Source organism: Salvelinus sp. IW2-2015, linkage group LG36 (assembly GCF_002910315.2).
Source record: "Salvelinus sp. IW2-2015 linkage group LG36, ASM291031v2, whole genome shotgun sequence".
NCBI classification, from domain to species: domain Eukaryota; kingdom Metazoa; phylum Chordata; class Actinopteri; order Salmoniformes; family Salmonidae; genus Salvelinus; species Salvelinus sp. IW2-2015.
The window spans coordinates 25310963-25325692 of record NC_036875.1 but is presented as its reverse complement, the minus strand read 5'-3'; the positions used below and the strand labels follow the sequence as shown (position 1 = coordinate 25325692).

The 14730-nt window shown below is 47.0% G+C and overlaps 1 long non-coding RNA gene across 1 annotated transcript; it reads right to left on the bottom strand.

The window, feature by feature from the left end:
- Positions 1-2262: 2262 nt before the first annotated feature.
- On the bottom strand, positions 2263-9135 carry LOC139023790 (uncharacterized). The gene is made up of 3 exons (XR_011474950.1): positions 9074-9135; positions 2582-2701; positions 2263-2356 (listed from the first exon to the last, which is right to left on the bottom strand). It is a non-coding gene; the product is annotated as an uncharacterized lncRNA (long non-coding RNA).
- Positions 9136-14730: the final 5595 nt, after the last annotated feature.

The following is a 14730-nucleotide window of genomic DNA, read 5'->3' as shown; positions in this document are numbered from 1 at the left end:
AGAGGGAGGGGAGTCCTAGCACAGATAGAGGGGAGGGGGAGTCCTAGCACAGATAGTGGGGAGGGGAGTCCTAGCACAGATAGGAGGGGGAGTCCTAGCACAGATAGAGGGGGAGTCCTAGACAGATAGAGGGGAGTCCTAGCACAGATAGAGGGGGAGTCCTAGCACAGATAGAGGGGGGGGAGTCCTAGCACAGATAGAGGGGAGGGGGAGTCATAGCAAAGATAGAGGGGGGAGTCATAGCAAAGATAGAGGGGAGGGGGAGTCATAGCAAAGATAGAGGGGGGGGGAGTCATAGCAAAGATCGAGGGGGGGGGAGTCTAAGCCAACAGATAGAGGGGGGAGTCTAGCACAGATCGAGGGGAGTCCTAGCACAGATAGAAGGGGAGTCCAGCACAGATGTGGGAGGGGAGTCCTAGCACAGATAGTGGGGAGGGGGAGTCCTAGCAAGATAGTGGGGAGGGGGAGTCCTAGCACAGATGGGGGAGGGGAGTCCTAGCACAGATAGTGGGAGGGGGAGTCATAGCAACAGATAGTGGGGAGGGGGAGTCATAGCACAGATAGTGGGGAGGGGGAGTCCTAGCACAGATAGAGGGGAGGGGGAGTCCTAGCACAGATAGTGGGGAGGGAGTCATAGCAACAGATAGAGGGGGAGTCCTAGCACAGATAGAGGGGGAGTCCTAGCACAGTATAGAGGGGGGAGTCCTAGCACAGATAGAGGGGAGGGGGGTCCTAGCACCAGACAGAGGGGGAGTCTTAGCACAGACAGAGGGGAGGCGGGAGTCCTAGCACAGGATAGAGGGGAGGGGGAGTCCTAGCACAGATCGGAGGGGAGGGGGAGTCCTAGCACAGACGGAGGGGAGGGGGAGTCCTAGCACAGACGGAGGGGAGGGGAGTCCTAGCACAGACGGAGGGGAGGGGGAGGTCCTAGCAAGACGGAGGGAGGGGGAGTCCTAGCACAGACGGAGGGGAGGGGGAGTCCTTAGCACAGACGGAGGGGAGGGGGAGTCCTAGCACAGACGAGGGGGAGTCCTAGCAACAGACCGGAGGGGAGGGGGAGTCTAGCACAGACGGAGAGGGGGAGCGAGGGGGAGGGGGAGTCCTAGCAAGACGGAGGGAGGGGGAGTCCTAGCACAGACGGAGGGGAGGGGGAGTCCCTGCACAGACGGAGGGGAGGGGGAGTCCTAGCACAGACGGAGGGGAGGGGAGTCCTAGCAACAGACGGAGGGGAGGGGGAGTCCTAGCACAGACGGAGGGAGGGGGAGTCCTAGCACAGACGGAGGGGGGGGTAAGTCCTAGCAAGACGGAGGGGGGGGGGAGTCCTAGCACAGACGGAGGGGAGGGGGAGTCCTAGCACAGACAGAGGGGAGGGGGAGTCCTAGCACAGACAGAGGGGAGGGGAGTCCTAGCACAGACAGAGGGGAGGGGGAGTCCTAGCACAGAACAGAGGGGAGGGGGAGTCCTAGCACAGACGGAGGGGAGGGGGAGTCCTAGCACAGACGGAGGGGAGGGGAGTCCTAGCACAGACGGAGGGGAGGGGGAGTCCTAGCACAGACGGAGGGGGGGGGAGTTCCTAGCACAAGACGGAGGGAGGGGAGTCCTAGCACAGACGGAGGGAGGGGGAGTCCTAGCACAGACGGAGGGGAGGGAGGAGTCCTAGCACAGACGCGAGGGGAGGGGGAGTCCTAGCACAGACGGAGGGGAGGGGAGTCCTAGCACAGACGGAGGGGAGGGGAGTCCTAGCACAGACGTGAGGGAGGGGGTCCTAGCACAGACGGAGGGGGGGGAGTCCTAGCAAAGACGGAGGGGAGAGGGGAAGTCCTAGCACAGACAGAGGGGAGGGGGAGTCCTAGCAAGACAGAGGGGAAGGGGAGTCCTACGCACAGACCGGAGGGGGGGGAGTCTAGCACAGACAGAGGGAGGGGGAGTCCTAGCACAGACAGAGGGCGGGGAGTCCTAGCACAGACAGAGGGGAGGCGGAGTCCTAGCAACAGACAGAGGGGAGGGGGAGTCCCTAGCACAGACAGAGGGGCAGGGGGAGTCCTAGCACAGACAGAGAGGCAGGGGGAGTCCTAGCACAGACAGAGGGGAGGGGGAGTCCTAGCACAGACGGAGAGGCCGGGGGAGGGTGGAGTGTGGACCGACGACTGGGATGATATAGAGAGTTGTGTACATGGGTTTGATGACTAAACTTCAGGAATAAGTGTCAGAGCAGAGAAGGTTGATGATGTAGTATGAAGTTGAGCAGGTGGTTTGATTGACCTTTTTAAATCACATTACTGGCCTTCTATTCTGGGGGCATGTCACTCCCCCCGCTCTTCCAGAACAGGTTCAACTCCAGCTTGTGAAGACCAGCCTAGAGTTACACACACGCGCACTCGCGCACGCACACACGCACACACACGTACACACATACACACACGTACACACACGTACACTCACGTACACAAAGCTTTGTCAAGTCTCTTGTCCCTGCTCAGTTTGGCACTTTTGGTTGCCCAGGTAACCAACCGAAGAGGTGATGGGAGGCAATCGACTTCCAGCACCCTTCTATTTAAACATAGCCAGCACACACACACACCTGCTGGATGACCCGGGCCTTCTCTTTCTCCCCCTCTTTCAAACCTTCTTTCTCAGCCCTCTTCTCTGGTGTTGACGTTGTTCTCATTGTCAAGAAGTCAAATGTCATCGACTCATCTCTCTAGCGGATGGATGGAAGGAGACAGGGATAGAGAGAGAGCAACTGACAAAACACATGTTGCCTGACAATAACATCAAACCAATCAATAAAGAAATCAATATAGAACATCAAATCATAACGTACATGTAGGCTAATATAAATGGTACAACACAAAAAAATGCTAATTGACTATCAATGCTAATATGACTATCAAGCCAGAGTCTAGGATTCTAACAGTCTCTCCATTTTCAAATACAAACACTCTTTCTCTCTCTCTCTCTCTCTCTCTCTCTACACACAGACAGACAAAAACACACACGGGAGGCTACATCTAATAAGGGAAGGTGTGTGACAGCACTAGAATGTAAGACAGCCACTGTGCCACCATGTAACAGTTTTATTTGTCTCTAGATTGCAGAAAAGTTGTTCAATGCCAAAATCCAAAGGAGGGCAGAGCACCCCTCCGGGCCTCCCCCTGCCTTACACATCATCACCACCATCCTGGACAGAAACCTGAAAAGCCTGGTTATTGATCCGTGTTTGGCGATGTTGACACAGGCTGTGCGTCGTTCAGACCTAATGAAGAGTGGGGCTCTATTGATCCAATGTCCTAGAAACACACCCGCTCTACAATAATGTCGCTGCACCTTTTATACCTGCTGGAAAATGTGTACCTGATTAATACCATTTGATTTGGAGAGAAAAAAATGTACCTTTCATAGACGAGACAATAAGAACACCACACACCACTTTATAAACCAAGCGTGGAGAACCCTTCCGGTCAACCCCATCTTGACTAAATTGCACAGCTGCTTGTTCTCTTAGGGCATTTGGCCCACAGGTGATTTTGTCCCCCCAACTTTTCAGAGTAAAATACAGTATACACCCTGTGGAAAGATTTTGACACCTTGTAGAATCTATGCCGTGACGCTTAAAGGCTGTTCTACGTGCAAACGAGGGTGCAACTCAATATTAGGAATGATGTTCTTTATATTTATTTATCTCGCTCTCTCAAACAAATACAAATATAAATGCAACATATAAAGTGCTGGTCCCATGTTTCATGAGCTGAAATAAAATATCCCAGAATTTTTCCATATGCACAAAAACCTTATTTATCTCAAATTGTGTGCACAAATATGTTTAAATCCCTGTTAGTGAACATTTTTCCTTTCCCAAGATAATCCATCCACCTGACAGGTGTGGCATATCAAGAAGCTGATTAAACAGCATTATCATTACACAGGTACACCTTGTGCTAGGGACAATAAAAGGCCACTCTAAAATGTCACACAACACAATGCCACAGATGTCTAAARTTTTGAGGGAGCATGCAATTGGCATGATGACTGCAGGAGTGYCCAACAGAGCTGCTGCGAGATAATTTCATTTTAATTTCTCTACCATAAGCCGCCTCCAACATTGTTTTAGAGAATTTGGTTTTACGTCAAACCAGCCTCTGGACCGCAGACCACATGTAACCACGCCAGCGCAGAACCTCCACATGCGGCTTCTTCACCTGCAGGATCGTCTGAGAAGGGGTGGGGGGTTGGGGTGCTGATTTGTATTTCTGTCTGTAATAAAAGCCTTTTTGTTGAGAAAAAAATCATTCTGATGGGCTGTGCCTGGCTCCTCAAATAAAAACCTGAAATATCACATTTACATAAGTATTCAGACCCTTTATCAGTACTTTGTTGAAGCACCTTTGGCAGCGATTACAGCCTCAAGTCTTCTTGGGTATGACGCTACAAGCCTGGCACACCTGTATTTGGGGAGTTTCTCCCATTCTTCTCTGCAGATCCTCTCAAGCTCTGTCAAATTGGATGGGGAGCGTCGCTGGAAAGCTATTTTCAGGTCTCTCCAGATACGTTAGATCGGGTTCAAGTCCGGGCTCTGGCTGGGCCACTCAAGGACATTCAGTTCCCAAGCCACTCCTGTGTTGTCTTGGCTGTGTGCTTAAAGTCATTGTCATGTTGGAAGGTGAACCTTAGCTGCAGAGGTCCTGAGTGCTCTGGAGCAGGTTTTCATCAAGGATCTCTCTGTCCTTTGCGCCGTTCATCTTTCCCTCRATCCTGACTAGTCTCCCAGTACCTTCCGCTGAAAAACATCCCCACAGCATGATGCTGCCACYGCCATGTTTCACCATAAGGATGGTGCCAGGTTTTCCCAAGACGTTCAATCTTGGTTTTAACAGAACAGAGAAGCTTGTTTCTTATGTCTGAGAGTCTTTAGGTGCCTTGTGGCAAACTCCAAGCGGGCTGTCATGTGCCTTTTACTGAGGAGTTGCTTCCGTCCAGCCACTTTACTACCATTAAGGCCTGATTGTTGGAGTGCTGCAGAGATGGTTGTCCTTCTGGAAGGTTCTCCCATCTCCACAGAGGAACTCTGGATCTATGTCAGAGTGACCATCAGGTTCTAGGAAGAATCTTGGTGGTTCCAAACATCTTCCATTTAAGAATGATGGAGGTCACTGTGTACTTGGGGACCTTCAATGCTGCAGTTTGGTACCCTTCCCCAGATCTGTGTCTCGACACAATCCTGTCTCGGAGCTCTATGGAAAAGTCCTTCAACTTCATGGCTTGGTTTTTGCTCTGACATGCATTGCCAACTGTGGGACCTTATATAGACAGGTGTGTGCCTTTCCAAATCATGTCCAATCAATATAATCTACAACAGGTGGACTCCAATCAAGTTGTAGAAACATCTCAGGGATGATCGATGGAAACAGGATGCACCTCAGCTGAATTTGGAGACTACTTATGTACAGTGCCTTGCAAAAGTATTCATCCCCCTTGGTGCTTTTCCTATTTTGTTGCATTACAAACTGTACTTTAAATAGATTTTTATTTGGATTTCATGTAATGGGTATACACAAAATATTCCAAATTGGTGAAGTGAAATTTAAAAAATAACTTGTTAAAAAGAATTATAGAAAATTAAAAACCTGAAAAGTGGTGCATGCATATGTATTCACCCTCTTTGCTATGAAGCCCCTAAATAAGATCTGGTGCAACCAATTACCCTCAGAAGTTACATAATTAGTTAAATAAAAAAGTCTACCTGTGTGCAATCTAAGTGTCACATAATCTCAGTATATATACACCTGTTCTGAAAGGCCCCAGAGTCTGCAACACCACCAAGCAAGGGGCACCACCAAGCAAGCAGCAGCATGAAGACCAAGGAGCTCTCCAAACAGTTCAGGGACAAAGTTGTGGAGAAGCACAGATMAGGTTTGAGTTATAAAAAAATATCAGAAACTTTGAACATCCCACGGAGCCCCATTAAAACCATTATAAAAAATGGAAAGAATATGGCACCACAACAAACCTGCCAAGAGAAGGCCGCCCACCAATACTCACGGACCAGGCAATGAGGGCATTAATAAGAGAGGTATCATTAATCAGTGAGGCATCCAATCTCCACAGCGGAGATTGGATTATCTGTCCATAGGACAACTTTAAGCYGTACACTCCACAGAGCTGGGCTTTACAGAAKAGTGGCGAGAAAAATGCCCTTGCTTAAAGAAAAGAAAAAGAAAACACGTTTGGTGTTCGCCAAAAGGCATGTGGGTGACTCCCCAGACATATGGAAGAAGGTACTCTGGTCAGATGAAACWAAAATTGAGCTTTTTGGCCATCAAGGAAAATGCTATGTCTGGCGCAAACCCAACATCTCCCATCAGCCCGAGAACACCATCCCCACAGTGAAGCACGGTGGTGGCAGCATCATGCTGTGGGGATGTTTTTCACTGGCAGGGACTGGGAAACTGGTCAGAATTTAAGGAATGATGGATGGAGCTAAATACAGGGAAATTCTTGAGGGAAACCTGTTGCAGTCTTCCAGAGATTTGAGACTGGGACGGAGGTTCACCTTCCAGCAGAATAATGACCCTAAGCATACTGCCAAAGGAACACTTGAGTGGTTTAAGGGGAAATATTTAAATGTCTTGGAATGGCCTAGTCAAAGCCCAGACCTCAATCCAATTGAGAATCTGTGGTACGACTTAAAGATTGCTGTACACCAGCAGAACCCATACTTCTTGAAGGAGCTGGAGCAGTTTTGCCTTGAAGAATGGGCAAAAATCCCAGTGGCTAGATGTGCCAAGCTTATAGAGACATACCCCAAGAGACTTGCAKCTGTAATTACTGCAAAAGGTGGCTCTACAAAGTATTGACTTTGGGGGGTGAACAGTTATGCACACTCAAGTTTTCTGTTTTTTTGTCTTATTTCTTGTTTGTTTCACCACAAAAAATATTTTGCATCTCAAAGTGGTAGGCATGTTGTGTAAATCAAATGTTACAAACCACCCAAAAATCTATTTTAATTCCAGGTTGTAATGCAACAAAATAGGAAAAATGCCAAGGGGGTGAATACTTTCGCAAGCCACTGTAAGTTAGGTATTTGTGTTTATTTTTATTTATTTATTTTTTGGTAAAATTTCTAAAAATCGGTTTTCGCTTTGTCATTATGGGGTATTGTGTGTAGATTGATGAGGGAAAAAGTATTTAATAAATTTAGAATAAGTTTGTAACGTAACAAAATGTGCAAAAAGTCAAGGGGTCTGAAAATGTATTTAACCTTTATCTAACTACAGAAGTCAGTTCAAATCAAATTCTTGTTTACGATGATGGCATACCACGGCCAAACTTAGACGACGCTGGGCCAATTGTGCGCTGCCCTATGGGACTCCCATTCACAGCCGGATGTGAAACAGCCTGGATTCAAACCAGGGACTGTAGTGATGCCTCTTGCACTGAGATACAGTGCCTTAGACCGCTGCGCTACTCGGGAGCCCTACTTTCTGAATACTTTCCCAATGCAGTGTATATACAAAGTTATTGSCACCCTGGCGCTAGTACTTAATTGCACAGCCATTGCCAAGATAACTGCCAACAAATGCTTCTTGTAGCCATCAATGAGCTTGCTGCACCTTTCTACTGGCAACTTAGCCCACTTCAGCATCAAACTACTTTAATTCTTCAATGTTTGAGGTGTGCCCTCCTCCAATTGCTGCTCTCAGCTCTCGCCATAGGTTTTGGATGTGATTCAGATCTGGACTCTTCGCTGGCCACTCCAGAACAGTCTTTCTTCTGGAACCATTCCTGGGTGCTTTTGATGTGCGTTTGGGGTTGGAGTCCTACTGGAAGACCCACGACATTCAACAGAGACACAGCTTTTGGACACTGGGTTGAACATTGCACTCCTAAACACCTTAATAATCTACTGATTTCATGATGTCTTGTACACATTCAAGGCCCCCTGTACCAAAGCCAGCAAAGCAACCCGACAGCGTTATCGAACCTCCCCCATTAATTGTTATTTACTTTGAACGATTCATTTGGTCATTGGTTAACATAGGAAGACCCCACTGCTGAAGGAGACACAAAGAAGCCTGATTTAACTTCTCAAAAACAAACATAAACAAACTTAAATCCTGGGGAAAATGCTCTGTGGACCAATTAAACAAAATTAAAGCTCTTTGGTAACACATATCAGTACTGTGTTTACTGATGACCTAAACAAACAATCAATTTAAAGAACACAATCAAACATGGGGGAGGTTTGATATTGCTTTGGTGCCTCTGGTACTGGGGACCTAGAATGTGTGCAAGGCATCATGAAATCAACAGATTATCAGGTGTTTTGTAGTCAAATGTTGAACCCAGTGTCCAAAAACTGGGTCTCTGTTGAAGGTTATCGGTCTTCCAGCAGGACATCGACCCCAAACACACATCAAAAAGCACCCAGGAATGGTTAAGAGACATGCTGGATTGTTCTGGAGTGGCCAGGGAGGTCTAGATTTGAATCACACTCAAAACCTGTAGAGAGATCTGAAAACAGCAGTTAAGGCAGTTTGCTGCTGAAAAGTGGGCCAAATTGTAAGTTGAAAGATGCAGCTCATTGATACTGTAGCTACAAGAAGTGTTTGTCTGCAGTTATTTTGGTCAAAGGCTGTGCAACCAAGTACTAGCTCTGGGGTGCCAATAACAACCAGGTGTCCATTCCATTTGTCTTCATTTTGTCAATTCAAATCGTAAACTCAAGTTTACAAAAATAAAAATAGGGCAGAAATCCAACGTTTTAGAAAAGAAATGTACTCATTTTAGAAGAAATAAGGAATTATTTAAGAGAAGTGCAACGATGCCAATTTAGTTGGCCGCAACTGTGTGATCGTATACAAATGTAAGCAAGTTTTGAAATTATTACGTTTTAATCAATACTATATCTGTTTGTGCTTCTTGTGGTCAATTTGCAGTCTACAAAAAATGTGAAATTATGTTCTGGCGCACTGACCATCCGCTCCCCCCCAAAATAAACCCACAGATGAATCTAGTTGATGATCCTGTCTTACGGTTTACCGGTGCTGTGGAGGATGGTGGATGGGGGTGTTACCTGGTTGTTCTCAACCGGGGTAGGGCTGCTGTCTGTGGGCTTGGCCTCACACTTGGCAGGAAAGAGAGATAACATGTATATGTTCGGTATAAAAGAAAAGAAAACACAAGAGAGGGAAGGAGACGTTAGAGGAAAAGAAAGAGGTGAGAGTTAACGGAGGGAGGGTGGAAGAGCGGAGATGAGGKGAGAGTAAACGGAGGGAGGGCGGAAGAGCGGAGATGAGGGGAGAGTAAACGGAGGGATGGCGGAAGAGCGGAGATGAGGTGAGAGTAAACGGAGGGAGGGCGGAAGAGCAATACAAAGATATACCAGTCCAATGGTGCTTAGCTCTGAGCTATCACTGGACCAATCTCCTCCCAGAGTTCTCTTCTTCTCCGTCCCATTCTTCTTCTATTCCTTCTTACTCTTCTTCTCTGTCTTGTCCTTGCCTGAAACCTCCTGAAGGTGACAGAAATTAGTAGGCCTGATTAAAATATGCAAAACGAGGTGATCTTTCATTTGTCATTATAGATAGGATAAAGTGTTTGGAAACATCAATGCTCAAGCTAGATCTACAAAAAAAGATGACAGGTATGAAAAACAGAGCAGAGATTAAGTGAGACAGAGAGGGAGGGAGGGAGGGATGAGTTGAGAGAGAGGGAGGGAGGTGGGTTTAATATCTAGGTGAGAGGGGGGAGGTGGGTTTAATATCTAGTTGAGAGGGAGGGGAGGTGGGTTTAATATCTAGTTGAGAGAGAGGGAGGGAGGTTTAATATCTAGTTGAGAGGGAGGTGGGGTTAATATCTAGTTGAGAGAGAGGGAGGGGAGGTGGGTTTAATATCTCTATGAGAGAGAGGGGAGGTGGTTTTAATATCTAGTTGAGAGAGAGAGGGGAGGTGGGTTTAATATCTAGKTGAGAGGGRGGRRRKKGGKTTWAWWWYYWRKTKRRRRGGRRGGGAGGTGGGTTTAATATCTAGTTGAGAGAGAGGGAGGGAGGGAGGAGAACGGAGATGAGACAGAGTGAGAGCAGACATGGAGGTGAAGATGAGATGAGAGAGAGGGAGGGAGGAGAACGGAGATGAGACAGAGTGAGAGCAGACATGGAGGGGAAGATGAGATGAGAGAGAGGGAGAGAGGGAGGAGAACGGAGATGAGACAGAGTGAGAGCAGACATGGAGGGGAAGATGAGATGAGACAGAGTGAGAGCAGACATGGAGGGGAAGATGAGATGAGACAGAGTGAGAGCAGACATGGAGGGGAAGATGAGATGAGACAGAGTGAGAGCAGACATGGAGGGGAAGATGAGACAGAAATATATTTAGAGAGAGTTGAGATGATTTCCTCCAGGAAGCCTATCCGTTACCATTACACACACCTCACACTGTATGTTTATGAAGTCAACACAGCTGCTCAGGAGATACCATGGATCCCACTACAATTTGTTGTGTGTGCATGGCATATGTACGGTGTAAGGTAAGTGAGTATATGTGTGTTCTGCAGGCAGGAATTTAACCGTGTTAAACTCTATCCGGATGGGTGCGTCACAGGTCTTATCTCCCTGCAGCAGTGTTTGTCCTGCCATTCCCTGACGACACCTCATATTTACAAACACACACACATATGGTGCGCCTTAATCAATCACACCACTGTAAACACCATCAATCTGCTTCCATTGATTCAAGTGTCTATGCGCCTTGTCATTTCCTTCCTGTCCTCAGAGGGCACAGCATCTGTTGCTCTTTATTTCTCCATGGTAATCTATTGATCACCTGAGGCAAGGTGGGTAGACATTCAGCAGACAGTGCATTCACAGAGGACTAGAGGTAGGCACCACCTCCACTGTGTAGAACACCGCCACCTAGTGTCTACCATACCCATATCACAACTGACTGACGACCAGAGAGAAGAAGAGCACAGGACTGTAGCAGGAGCAACGAGGGGGGACAGGTAAACAAGTTCATGTACTTGGGTACTTTGGAAGGAATTGAAAAGGAATGCGAGAGACTGAACAAAACTATCAAATGCAACATGTAAAGCATTGGTCCCCAAAGTTCCCAGAAATGTTCCATACACACAACCTTAGTTTACATTCCTGTTAGTGAGCATTTCTCCTTTGCCAAGATAATCCATCYACCTGATAGGTGTAGCATTTCGCTAAACCCACAATAACATCTGCTAAATATGTGTAGGTGACCCTTAACATTGGATTTGATAAAGTGCATTCAGAAAGTCACAAAGATAACTGAACTAAATGACTATCTTCCCTTGGCACTCACTTTTGTCATCATAAAGTGCTTTGAGAGGCTAGTTAAGGACACGCTAGGCACACTTCAATTTGATTACCGCCCCAATAGGTCCACAGACGATGCAATCACCATCACACTGCACACTGCCCTAACCCATCTGGACAAGAGGAAAACCTATGTAAGAATGCTGTTCATTGATAATAGCTCAGCCTTCAACACCATAGTACCCTCCAAACTCATCATCAAGCTCGGGCCCTGGGTCTGTACCCTGCCCTGTGCAACTGGGTCCTGGACTTCCTGACGGGCCGCCCCCAGGTGGTGAAGGTAGGAAACAACACCTCCTCAACACTGGGGCGCCACAAGGTTGTGTGCTCAGCCCCCTCCTGTACTCCCTGTTCACCCATGACTGAGTGGCCAGACAACACAACCATAGTAGGCCTGATTACCAACAATGACGAGACAGCTTACAGAGAGGAGGTGAGGGCCCTGGCAGAGTGGTGCCAGGAAAATAACCTCTCCCCACAAYGTCAACAAAACGAAGGAGCTGATCATGGACTTCAGGAAAAAGCAGAGGGAGCACCTCCCTATCCACATTTACGGGACAGCAGTGGAGAAGGTGGAAAGCTTCAAGTTCCTCAGCGTACACATCACTGACGATCTGAAATGGTCCACCCACACAGAGTGTGGTGAAGAAAGCGCAACAGCACCTCTTCAACCTCAGGAGGCTGAAGAAATTTGGCTTGGCCTCTAAGACCCTCACAACATTTTAAAGATGCACAATTGAGAGCATCCTGTCGGGCTGTATCACCGCCTGTTACGGTAACTGCACCGCCCGCAACCGCAGGGCTATCCAATGGGTGGTGGGGTCTGCCCAATGCATCACCGGGGACACAATACAGCCATAACAATTTACGTTAAAATACTTAATACTTAGATGTTGACATATCAATTACAAGCAATATAGACGGCATACATGGTTAATATTAGCCATTTGCCTCTGCTAGATCACATTTATCAACAAAAGCGCTGTTCGTTTTTTGGGATAAAATTAGATTATTACAAACAAAAATCTATTATAATCAAGACATGGGTGGAAAAAATCAAGTTTATCTTGAACAAATATAAATGAACATGGTTTTCATCACTATTGGTGTTAATTGCTTTGAAATGAACAAATTGGAAGGACACATTTTACAGTATTTTATAGAAAGAATAAATGAGCCTCATTGAACACAAATTAAGGCCGGTCTACACACCACATGAGGGACAGAGTTTTATTGAGTGTGTGGTGCAAATGTATTTCTTGCACTTGATCCATGTGTGTCTTCCTGTCCTTCTTGGGTCTACACACATCACAACGCTTCTTCTTGTTGCTACCGGCTGCAATCTAGAATGATGAAAACACTTAGTTCAGGAATTTTACTAACATCTCACTCACTCACATATATAGTTACAGCTGGCCAAGGTAAAAGAGTCATACACACACACATGCAACAATTTCAGTCACACTTACTTCCGGTATTGGAGTTGTTGGTTCTGTGGGTCAGGCRGATGGGGCACCAGCATCCTCCTCCTGAATGCTCCTCACGATGGCAGCAGTAGCTAAGGTCCTTGGGATATGTTGCCTCCTCTGGATTTGAGGTCTTACTCAGGCCTTGCCCAGCTCTTCGAGAAAGATCCGTCTCCTCTGGAGCTTCCCTCTGTTCCAATCTGGGTTCAACGCCATCCAGATGACAAACGCGAGATGTCCAAGATGTTGGAGAATATCACAAGTGACCAGCGTAGGGTTCTTCTTTTGCAGCTGTAGCCAGTCACCAGCTTGTCTAAATTGCCCACCCCTCCTTTTGTGGCATTGTAATCTATTATAAAATCTGTTTTTGATGTTCCTGGCCACAGATTCTCCCATCCCTATGCAGCGTACTCATGAGTACCACATTTTTGCCTTTCTTTGGCACTCAGGAAACTAGGTACGTGTCGGTCGTGAACACAAACTTAGAGGAAGCTCCTGTCTCAGCGTGTGCAAAGTAAAAAAGTTATGGCATGTGATGTTGTGGCCACTTAGTCCCTGTGTCATGTCCAGGACAACCCGCATCGCTTGGTTCTTCTCCCTGTAGACACTTTCAAGTTCCACGCATATGATGATGCAGCATCACGGGCAACCGAGATCTTTATTCCATATTTTGCCCGTTCAGACGGTATGTACTGCCTGAAGGGGTAGCAGACCCTAAATGGCATAAGCTGCTCATCTACAGTAATGTTGGGCCCAGGGATGTAAAACAGGTAAAGGTGGTCCACCCACTTGTCCCACACTCACCTGATTGCAGCTAACTTGTCTCTCTGCCGCCAAGCTGGTCTGGTGTCTCGGTTATCGAAGAGGATAATCCTGGAAATAATGTGGAMGTTTTCCAGATACATTGTAGCATGGAAAAGTTCTCTGCCAGTTTCTGCATCCCACAGGGATTCTGTGGATTCCCATTGGATCTGAAAACACCAGCAAGGATAAGAACCCCAAAGTATGCATGTAAATGAGTTTGGTCCATCTCCTTCCATCTGTCTCCAAAAACATGCCTTCCCTCCAAATTAGTGCAGTTCAGAATGATTTTCTGGATGGTGTCTGGGAAGAACAGTTCAAAAGAAGACTTTATGTTCTGCATATGAGTAACCGCCATCCGCGTCGGCCCTGGTTACATCCTTATCACATTGGCAGCCATGCGGTGTGGCTCATTCCTTGGGCAAGAAGACGATCCAATTTCATTTGTTTTTACATCCATGTTTATCCTCTTGCAGGCTGCTGATGAGCTGGTTGCTGATGGGCTGGTCCTGGGGCTGGCTGAGGGTCAATCTCATCATCTTTTTCCAACTCACTGTCAGGCTCTGAATTGATAGAGACATGATCCTCATATTTGGAAAATTCTTAATCTTCCTAGGTGGAAGACGCTCCTTCCACACTAGCTTCTCTCTCTGCTAAAAATATTCCTAAGGCACTCTGAGCAGAGATTATTTTTGMCATACTGATTGATTGTGGTAAGGAGCCACACATGCAAAGCTATTTATTTGTTGTGTCCCTCCCCCAATTTGCACCTGTCTAGGTTAGTGTGGGAAAATACAGATTTTTTTTTACAATGTATCAAAATAATGTATTGTAATAACATTGTGCAGGTTCCCGCAAGACATTGTGTAGTTTCACACACTACAAAGGGTAAAGAGTGCGATAAAAGCGGGAGACAGGCAGACAGGCAGACAGGCAGGGAGACAGACAGGTTCTTGGTGCTATGTTGAAACAGCAGGCCCAGGGAGGAAGAAGACAGAGTGAAGGCACACAGCAAACCTCAACGTCAACAGTGAAGAGGCGACTCCTGGATGCTGGCCTTCTAGGCAAAGTTGCAAAGAAAAAGCCATATCTCAGCCTGGCCAATAAAAATAAAAGTTTAA